Source organism: Schistocerca serialis, chromosome 1 (assembly GCF_023864345.2).
Source record: "Schistocerca serialis cubense isolate TAMUIC-IGC-003099 chromosome 1, iqSchSeri2.2, whole genome shotgun sequence".
Taxonomy (NCBI): domain Eukaryota; kingdom Metazoa; phylum Arthropoda; class Insecta; order Orthoptera; family Acrididae; genus Schistocerca; species Schistocerca serialis.
Window position 1 is genome coordinate 1,190,958,489 of NC_064638.1, and position 11,745 is coordinate 1,190,970,233.

Genomic DNA, 11,745 nt, shown 5'->3' on the forward strand with positions numbered 1-11,745 from the left:
GGTAGCCCTGGCGACCGTGTGGCAGAACGATCACCTTCTCGCCCAGTCTCTCCGCCCAGCAACGGCGGCAGCCGCGTCTGCGCCGAGCTGGAGGCGGCACCTCCCCCTCACTGGAACCGACATTGTCTGGGGCGGAGTTCACCACGGCGCCCGTCGAGACAGCAGTCGCGTCACTCACCTGCACAGGAAACGAATACTTACATTGAAATGCTTAAAAGTAGACTGTTCGCGAATATGTAATTTGATGTGTGCACAGCTTAAATGTGTTTTGGAAAGAGTTAATATTAGTTGAACATTGACGTTGCAATAGTGCGCTGCCGAATCTCTACATCAGTTTAGCAATTAGAGCTCCGCTAAGAAAGGAAGTCTGAATTTAGAAAATAAAATACGCAAATCTTATGTTATTAATATCAGTTGATTAGGCACTATTAATGTCTCCATATGTTGACAACTGGCTCGTAGTAAGCGAGTGTCGTGTGGGGAGGGTGGGTCCACTGGTGGCCGAACCGCACAACAACCCTAAGTTCGGTGTGGATCGGTGGTGGGGTGGGTGAACCGCTTTGGCCTGTCGTGGGTTTGTGAACCACTGAAGGCTACGGCGGGACGAAGCCTCTCCGTTGTTTCTAGGTCCCTGGTTTAATATACAACACTCACAAGCGTAAATAAGTGTGAGAGCTATCGCACAACCTGCTCAAAATCTCGTGCATCCAAACTGCTAATGAGATTAATACACCGAAATGTGGAGAGGCATATCTGGCACTGTGATTGACAGCGGAAGGAGGGCTGAAGAAAAATCAAGACATGGTCGGAGGCTAACTATACATTCAAAAATTTTCCAACTGTGTGGAACGGTGTAAGACATTCTAAATTTTGAGAGAGGTAGGAACAAATTATAAATGAAAATTTAAAAACGTAGCTTAAAGGTCTCGGGTTGGAGTGTAAGAAAGGACGCAATCTTTCAACCCTACTTTTCAGTGATTACAGCACAGAAACAATGATGGTAATTAAAGAAAGTTTCAAAAACTGGTCTAAAATTCAAGGTTAAAGGATACGAATAATGATATTCGGTGACGACAATGCTATCATCAGTGAAAGTGAAGAAGAAGAACAGATTTGTTGCATGAAATGAACAGTCTAATGGGCACTGAACGTGGATTTAGAGTAAACCAAAAAAAATGAGAAAAAGAATGAGAAGTGGAAAAATGAAAATACCAAGAAATTCGGGATAACGACGCAGAAGAATTTAGGGAGTCCTGCTACTTTGAAAGGGAAATAACCCATGATGGAAGACTCCTGGAGGACATAGAAAGCGAAGTAGCACAGTCACAGAGAGCAAATGTGGCCAAGAGAAGTCTACTGCTAACAAACAAAAGGAATGTGCGTTAGGAGGACAGCATTGTCCTGGTAGTGAATCATACACCGTGGGAAAACCAGTACGGAAAAGAATCGAAGGGCCTTAGATGTGGTGCTAAAGAAGAATGACACGAATCAGGTGGACTGAGAAAATAAGAAATAAGGTTGTACACAGAATACGCTAAGAAAAGCTCATCAAAAACAGTGAAAACAAGGGACACGATGACAGGACATGGACTACGATATCAGGGAATAACCTCAGTCATACTAGAGGGAGCTGTAGAGGGAAAAAACTGATTTGAAAGACAGAAGGTGGGGCACATTCAGCATAAAATTTAGGCCGTAGGGTGCATAACCTGCTTCTTCATGAAGAGGATATAGCAAGTTGAGGATTTTGTGGGGCGCCGCAGCAAAGCAGTCAGTACACTGTTAAGTCAACGCAGTAGAACAGGCTGGGGACGTGTTGCAACGTACAGCGACCGTTTGGAGGTACGGTTTTCAAACACTCTATACTTCTGGAGGGCCACTGTTGAAGACTGCCACCGGTTTGTGCAGGAATATTACGACCATCTTCCGGACAGTTTACCTAGGATGTTCCTAGCAATTTGGAAAAATAGGGTTCAGCTACGTAAAGGAGATTTTTACATAGCAGCACTTTTTGCTTTCTGTAGTGTACATTCTCAAACATAAAACATTTGCTTTGGTTCTCTTCTAGATTTTCTCTCACATTAAATCAAAATGTATCACATTTAGAAACTGTATTCCTTTACTCCGTGTTCCCCTTCAGTACAAGACTATACACACTCAGTAATAAAGAACTGGTGCCAAATTACTCTCTTATATTAGTAACCTGTCCTAAAACAAACTTCCACAATTGTCTCATGACTTTGCTACATCAAAATGTTGCGTTAGCAAGATGGAACCGACAGTCACATTGAACTGTATTTCCGTGGATCCTTTTTACAGTTATTATGTTTACGAGGGATACCAACGCGCTTTTTTAATAACTTGGTCGTGACCCAAGGGAGAGTCACTCACAGTGAATACGAGATGGAAGAACAGACTACTCCCCGACGTGCACAAATTCAGAATTGGAATTTGACTGCCCTAACTTTCGGTGTAACTTCAATATTCTAGCCCTCCCTGATAATCATTATGTCATCTTACCTTCCCCATGCTGCGCTCCTCCTGCTGTGTGTCCTGTAGCCAACGAATGGCGTCTCCTCCACTAGCTGACATCGGCATCTTCTGCGGCTCTTCTGGCTTCGGAAGACCACCCTCCTCTTGACCGGGGCCCAAACGGAACCGCATCCACACCACGTTGAAATCCTGTAAAAGTTTTATTTTCGTAGTCATGTTTTCATTTTTTGTTTTTCCTTTATTTATTTAACCGTTATTTAACCATAATCTAAGACTCTCATGTTTTTCGAGACAAGATACTGTGACTTTATTACTATGTAACTAGTGACATGGAATTTTCTCAGTGGGTACCATAAAAGTCCGACTTCCTGTGTAAAACATATATAATGTTAATATGGCATGCTGACGGCTTTATATGGCAAAGTGGACGAGAGCATAAGCTCGTTGTCTCCGTGAAGTAATTAATGTCAACCCTAACGAACACGAAGTTTTTAAAACCGGATATGGTGACCCGCTAGTATTAACTGTGGACTCAGTATGGATGTTACTCTCCGGTTAGGTTCAATCATGTCCATTTATAAGTAGTTGCTTAGCGCGGAAACCGTAACACGAATCATCCGTTTCACTCTTTTCAGTTTAGTTAGGACAGGGTGGTCAATGGCAGCATCACGGCGGAGGTCGCACGACAGGATGTGCTGCTGTGCAGAAGACACTAATCAGCAAGGGAAAGTGCAGTCATTTGTCCATGAGACAACAAGAATCCTCATTCTCAAGGAAATAGGTCCATTTTCTATAGATATCTCTTTCTAGGATTACAACACGTGCTTGATACGTATTGTGCCCACAAAGCAAAGTGACAACAAAAATAAAAGGTAATTTTGTTTCACTGTTTAACGTGCCTTACTCCCCGCTCCTCAAGATTCATTCATTTACCCGGCAACAGATTCTGATCATGTTTCACGAAGTGTGGATGTAATTACTGCTCTGTTGCATCAGAATTGAGAGAAAACTAACACAGAAAATAAATAATCGGCTTCAATTTATAGATGTATTGTTAGTTGGCAATTTGTTGCGTAAGCAGCTAGTTTTCATTCACGCATTCATTGCATAGTCTGTCTGGAGCTATGATGAAATCTAACAGGAGTGGAAGAATGTTTGCAGGAAAAGAAAAATCGAGGCTGGGAGAGTAACATCAACGCCAGAGGTGATAAATAACTGCATAAAAGAGAATAAAATGTACGGATGGGTCATATAGCAGACGGAGATTCTTCAAGGTTCATCTCCATCACGTCCGACACGCCTCCTTGCCGACACAGTGGCATCACAGTAAACACGCTGACTCCGCCTACAGACCATAAATAACGTCCAATCGCCGGGTCATCCTCTGCTGTTGTCGTCATCCAATGCAGTATGGAGGGGTGATGGATCAGCACACACTTCTGCACGTCATTGTCAGTTTTCATTCGCTGGAGCCGCCACTTCTCAGTCTCAATAGTTCCTAGATTAGTCTCAGGAGACTGAGTAACTCGTTCCCGTCCTCCCAACGAGAAACTTCGCTGGAATTACCGGAAACTGACCCCGGGTTTTCCATGTGGAACTCAGATTACTGACCCATTAGCCGCGGTGACAGTAACCCAGTCAAACTAAGTTCTAGCCCGCTGCAGAATATAACATTCAGTGTTACATTCTCCACACTCCTCGACGCTGCTCACCTGTGGGTCCAATGGTACGGGGCCTGCGTCGTCGTCGCAGACCGCAACGACACGAAGATCTTCGGTGTCTGTCTCCCGCCCACAAGGGAGACAGAAAAAGGCGAGAGCTCTGCGGAACATCTGCGAAGATAAAAGAAGTGTAAACATATATGAAATGTTTTCCTCGATTCAAAAATTAGTCGAGAAGAATGGCTGCGGCACAGATGTGGACTTGAGGGAATTACAAAATTAGGGACGGGTGGTGCGACTGCTTTTACTAGAAGTTCCAAGCCTCATCAACATGCTTCAGAAAGCTCTGAAAATGAAAGAATTTCTGGCAACGTACAATTTTCGCCGACATTAAATAGTTTCTTACAAAAACCACGCTTTGTGCTCAGAGCATATCAACAGCGCTTACTACCAGAGTTACACGTATTTACTGTATATGACATCACTTCTTCGAGCAGAGTGAGTTTTTCTAGCCCTATACTGGCGGATAAATGGGAAAACAAATTATTTCACGTAAAGAGAGTTTGGTTCCATCGTTAGTTTAGAAGTTTTGTATGAACGATATGTTAATGTGAAACATAACGGAGTCAAGAAAGCATCCCATACCATATGTTTCAGAAAGTAGGTATTCTTCAATTTAAATGATAGGTTACGGGCCATGGACACTGTAATGTATCGATTATCGTCATTGTTGTAGTTTACTACAAAGATAAAAAGGTCAGTCGTCAGATGCACAGGGAAGTCATATTTGGTTCTCTTTACCGGTTTCAAGGCTCAAATCAATGGTGCGTCAACGTCAAAATAAGAATAACTCCATAGCGTCCTTTGAAACAGAGTAAACAACACAGAGTTTCATCCAAAAAAATGCCATACTTGTTATGAATGGCAAACAAATAACTGTCAAATATCGCACCGTACATAGTATGCGCGAGAAAGGTCAACCTAACGTAAATTACTCTTTAAGCCAATCCTGTGATTTGCTCGATTGGAGATGATGATAGGTAAATGGACAGTTTAGAGCGCAGCCAAGGTCAAAAATGCGGGAAATTCTATATTTAATCAATGCGAAATGTACGTTGCAGAAAGCACAGTTCGTAACAGTAAGCACCGCTGTCGGTCTTATGATCGGCAATTGCCAACCATCCTAACATGTTCGACGGCGGAGCGAGAATGTGGCGAGCGTTAAAGAGCAAAGAATCGCTAATGCCGAAGATTGTACTTCATAATATATTAAAAACATAAAATTCAGTGCTGTGTTGCACTAGGTCGTGTTCGAATCCATACACAGCCAAACTGCAAATATGGGTTTCATCTTGAATGTCGTACTGAAACTGAAATATAATTAGGATATTCAGTTCTGCATTGATGTATTAATGGCTAGAAAATAAAAAAATGTTGATATTTAATTCTGCTCCAAGTGATTATTAGTTTCGACTTGCTTGGTTTCTTCTGATGACTGATTACGAACTTAGCTAGAAATGTTACTCCATGACTTTGGTGAATTATGGGTAACATGTTACTAGACGTCCTGCAAATACACCTCGTGCCATATCGATAACGGGAAGAACAGTTATCATCTTTGACACAGGGCAGAGTATAAACGTTAATGCTCCTCGTTTCACTCCGAGAAATTTTGGTTGTTTTGTTCGGTTCCTGCCCAACCACGCACTCGGAAATCGCCAAATTTAGCTTCATCTTTCGTTCTATAATCAGACAGAAATGTAAATATAGCGACTATTGCAGAACATACTTGTATTATAAGCCACAAAATGTGTTAACTTTACTAAGAAGAAAAAAAACATATATTTACATGTAGTTGGATGCATTCCTACATCCTTCGACTCCACATACAGCACATTAAGTATTACGCTCACACTTTTTCATGGAGTATTAATCTCCTATCTTGGATATCTTACATGGCCTTGAAGGCTTATATTGTTGATGCACTATTAACGGACATTTAACAATAATGGTGACATGTTCGTGATAAATCATGAATGGACCGTTTCCTGTGATACTGCAAGTTATAATAAGAGATTATCTCATTTGTAAATTATTAATGGTAATAACTTACTCCAGAGAGAGAACTCTTGCGTGGAGGAGACAACTATCGATAAATCGTTGTATGTCGTTTAATTACAACAACAATCATAATAAATCGTACTAAGAACGTCGCGTTTACATAAATCTCTAATACACGTACCGCAAGTGGGATTCCCGTACAGAACGCTGATGAAAGTCGACAACAGTTACTACTGTTTCGATATTGCGCGTTTGCAGAAAGTGTTCTGAAACGAGTGTTAACCGAGATTCTCCGCATCCTGTCATAGTTATCAAATTCCCCCCCCTTCCCCCCCCCCCAATTCTTCTTCTTAGGCATATTTCAGTAACTCATGTCAGATCTTAATAACAATTACAAATTTCGTAGTAGCCTCGGGAATATATACTAATGCGCCGTTTTGTGTGGCTTATCCGTATGTTGATGACTGCATCTCGAAGCATACAGGCTTCCACTGGCCAGTCGGTTAAACTAACCTAAGAGCCTTTAGAATTGGAGAACCGCCACAACAGGTGACAACGTTGGTTTTTGTTCGTTACGAAAAAGGAAAGATTCATTTCAGTTAGACTCACCAGTAAGCAGCAATTATGACATGTAAATGCACTACGGTCAGTCTGTCCGCAAATGACCCCAAAGGAATTCCGAGACACCTGTTGCAAACGCATCAGCCTAGTCTCATTAATGAATCAGGACCACGTTGTGGTGGATTTCTTGTGTTGTGATTGCTAAGGAATAGCGTGTAGTGTGGGAATCTGTTTGGGACACATGTGTCTTATTAATTAAGCGCTGAGTTCAAAATAGATATGACCGATTTACTGCCACTTCATTGTCCAGTCAGAGCATGGGTGTGGTGCTCGTCACAGTTTCCCTTGCTGCTGTCAAAGGCTTTGCGATATGGCTGAAGTCCTAAGAAAGCTCTAGAACGTCTTTAATGCAAGTGGCTACTTTTGAAATGGCAATCAACTTTGTTTAAATTTATCCCTAACTAAAGCTTCCCAATTGCGCGTTCTTCTGCATTTGTCTCGAACTTACCCCGTGTCGTTACTGCGTCGGCCAATTAGTCTGAATATGCCAATGTTCGGAGCCACATGTGGTCTAGGGGCAATGTCTTTGAGTAGAATTGAAAACATTCTCGGTCCAGGTTTCGAAACCAGCTACAGCTTAAGTTTTGATTTGTAATCAGCATAGTCGACCGAAGACTTCGGCAAAAGAATTCACCACCATTATATCAACGTCCTTGTCAAATTTGCGGAGGAGCGGACAAAGGTAAAGGGCACTTTCTTGTTCTTTGGGTGGAAAATTTCCCCTAAAGGCAGAAGAATTAGCATTGATCAACGGTATGCGGATGCAGAAACCAATGGCTACCATTGCATGAAAGACACGAAATCGGTATCCACAGGACATGTGGTCTGTAATTGAAAAAGTGTTACGATGATCTCTCCATTGGCAATTATTCCGGAGGAGCCCTCAATCGGGATCTGTGGGTAGGGACTGTCAACGGGGAGGTGACCATGAGAAAAAGGCTGAATAAGCAAAGAAAGGGTAGCGTTCTCCGAGTAGGAGTGTGAAATATCAGAAGCGTGAATGTGTTAAGGAAGTCAGACAATCTGAAAAGGGAAATAAAAAGCCTCTATCCAGATATAGTAGGGGTCAGTGAAAAGAAATAAATAGAAGACAAAGATTCCTGGTCAGGGAAATGAAATGGATAGAAGACAAGGATTCCTGGTCACATGAGTATAGGGTAATATCAACATCATCTGAAAATTGTATAACGGAAGTAGGATTCGTTATGAATAGGAAGGTAGGGCAGAGATTGCGTTGCTCTGAACAGTTCAAAGTTAGGATAGTTCTTATCAGAGTCGACAGTATACCAACACCAACAACGATAGTTCAGGTATACATGACAAAGTCGCAAGCTGAAAATGAAAAGATAGAGAAAGTATAAGAAGGTACTGAAAGGGTAATACAGTACGTAAGGGGAGATGAAAATGTCACAGTCATGGGGGACTGGAGTGCGGTTGTAGGTGAATGAGTAGAAGAAAAGGTTACAGGAGAATATGGGCTTGGGACAAAGACTGAGAAAGGAGAAACACTAATTGAATACTGTAATAAGTTTCAGCTAGTAACAGTGCATACTTTGTCCAATAATCACAGGAGGAGGAGGTGTACTTGGGAAAAACAGGGTGCCACGGGATGATTTAAGTTAGATTACAACATCGTCAGAAGAGATTCCGATAACACATACTGAATTGTAAGGCGCAGCCAGAAGCAGACAGTGTAGTAGAGATGAAGAGTAGAAGCATGACACGGAATTACTAAGGAATGACGAAATGAGTTTGAAGTTCTCTAAGGCTATTAAGAAATATTTCAACAGGCAATACAGTTGAAAGCAAATGGACATCTTTAAAAAGGGCAGTCGCAGAAATTGGGAAGGAAAACATGGGTACAAATCATATGACTGCGAAGAAACTATGGGTAAACGAATAAATACTTCAGTGGATCGATAAAAGAAGGAAGTACAAAAATGCTGATGTAGTTTCAGAAATACAGAAAAACAAGTTTCTGAGCAACGAAATAAATAGGAAGTGCAAGGAAGCTAAGACGAAATCGTTACAAGAAAAATGTGAAAAATACGAAATGAAATGGTTGTCACAAGGACTGAATCAGCACATAGGAAATCCAAAAGTAGCATCGGTGAAATTGAAATCAAAGATTGTAACATTAAGCGTGCAACAGGAACTCCACTGTTAAATCCAGAGGAGAGAGGTGATGAATGGAAAGAGCACGTTTAATGTTTTTATGAAGCAGATGATTTGTCTGATTTGATAGAAAAAGAAACAATAGTCGATATAGAAGTGGCAGGGTATCCAGTATTAAAATTAAAATTAAGACAACTTTGGAAGACATGAGATCAAATAAGGCAGAAGGGAAAGATAACATTCCAACCGGAGTGACAACCAAACGACTATTGACGTTGGTGTGTAGAGTGTATGAGTCTGAGTTTAGGAAAAAATATCATTCCCACAAATCCGAAGCCTGCAAGAGCCTACAAGTGCGAGAATTATTGCACAACCTGATTAATAGCTCATGCATCCAAGTTGCTGACAAGAATAATATACAGAAGAATCGAAAAGGAAATTCAAGACGTGTTAGAAGACGATTAGTTTGGCATTAGGAAACGTAAAGCACCACAGAGGTAATTCTGACGTTGCAGTTGACAATGGAAGCAAGGCTGCAGGAAAATCAAGACACGTTCATAGGATTAGTCAGCCTGGAAAAAGCGTTCGACAATGTAAAATGATGCAATATATTCGAAATTCTTAATTAAATTCTTGTAAGATATAGGGAGAGGCGGGTAATACACAATACACATGAGCCAAGAGAGAATTGTGAGAGTGGACAACCAAAAGGGAAGTGCCCGGATTAAAAAGGGTTATGACAGGGTTGTGGCCTTTCGCCGATATTCTTCAGTCTGTACATCCAATAAGAAATAATGGAAGTAAAAGAAAGGTTCAGTAGTGGAATTAAAGTTCCAGATGAAATGATATGTCAGTGGTAGGATTCGCTGAAGAGATTGCTATCCTGAGCGAAAGAGAAGAAGAAATACAGGACCTGCTGAATGGAAAGAACAGTCTAACAAGTATAGAAAATGAACTGAGAGTAAATCGAAGACAGACGAAAGTAATGAGAAGTACCAGAAATGGGAACTGCGAGTTACTTAAAATCAGGACTGATGGTCACGAAGTAGATTACGTTAAGGAATTCTACATACCTAGATAGCAAAACAACCAATGGCGGACGGAGCAAGAAGGACATCGAAAGCAGACTGATACTGGCAAAAGTGGCCTTCCTGTCCAAGAGAAATGTACTAGTGGCAAAGACAGGCATTAATTTCAAGTAGAAATTTCTGAGAATGTGCGTTTGAAGTACAGCACCGTATGGTAGTGAAACATGGAGTGTGGGAAAACCGGAACAGAAGAGAATTGAAGCATTTCGGATGTGGTGCTATAGAAGAATTTTGAAAATTTGGTTTACTTATCAGTTAAGGAATGTGGAGTGTCTGCGCAGTATGGGAGAGGAAATCAATACGTGGAAAACACTGTCAGGTGGAAGCAAATGAGTTCGATGTTTCTAGAGAAAGCTGTAGAGTTCTGAAACTGTAGAGGAAGACAGAGATTGGAATACACTCTGCAAATAATTGAGAATATAGTTTGCGTGTGCTACTCTGAGATGAAGGGTTTGGCACAGTAAGGAGCACGTAGTGCCCCACATCAAACCAGTCAGAAAACGGATGACTAAAAAAAAAATGTCACTGTTAGGGGTAGAGGGTGACTGGATGTCCTTTTCCGCCCCCCTCCACCCCCCCCCCTCCTTCCAGGGAAAGGAATATGTGCACTCTACCTGCCTAAATGTCGTATTATTGCATGTGAGTGTGTATGAATGTTTACGAAAAGTTTGCACTACGTGTAATTGATACTAGGCTGCCTGGTTTGATGTGGGAAAAGCCTTTACATGGCACCGATTATTTAATTTGGAAACTGAATCGCAGTATTACCATATTCCACACAACAGTTCCCCCCATACCTGACATACCGCCAGCACTGTACAATGATCGGAATAAAGAGGTCGCAGTGGAAGAATGTAGTTGTCAGGGTCCCACTAGAATTAGTGCTGAATCCATAACTATTTCTACTATATGCCAATTATGTGAAGACCTTTCTTCCCATTGAAAGTATAATTTATTCGCTGATGACCTTGAATTGTACCTATGTGCAAGCCAAAAAATCTGCGCACAGCCATCCAGAACGTAAAAGTTGATTTACTTGGTTTATCAGAAAGGGCGCGGAACATAATTTTGAAACTTACCAATCTAAGATACAAGCAGCCATAGTCCCTCAAAAAAAGACTTATCACTCCTCAGCTCAGTGAATGTTTGTCAGTTCTAACCATACAATGCAGAAAATTGACTTTTCTTCTTCTGCAGAGAATTTGGGGTAATTCTGGAGCAATACCAGGACTGGAATGAAACCACTCCTGTGGTCTGTAACAAGGTGTCGGCATCACTGAATTCATTACACAAATTTAGAAAAATATTTTCTCTCTACCTTAAAAGACAAACGTGGTATAGAACACTAATACTTCCCATTCTTTTTTATGGTGATCGTATTCTCCAAGGAATTTCGTATGAGAGGTCACAACGTTTGGAACTCTCAACGAATGCTTGTATTTGATACATTTGTGAAGTACGATATTTCGACCCTATCACTCCTCGCTATGAACATTGATCTTGGCTACACGCCGTGTTTGCTCCATCTTCTTGTTAGTCACTGAGCACCTCTCTATTTATCTTCATCCCTTAGACTACTGACTAAACAACAAAACGGCAATACACATCTTCAACACAGTAATCCCTCTGTTTAGCAGTACTTAACACTGCTATATTCTGTAAATAATTTCGTATATTAGGAAACTGACTTTGTAACAACGTGAGAG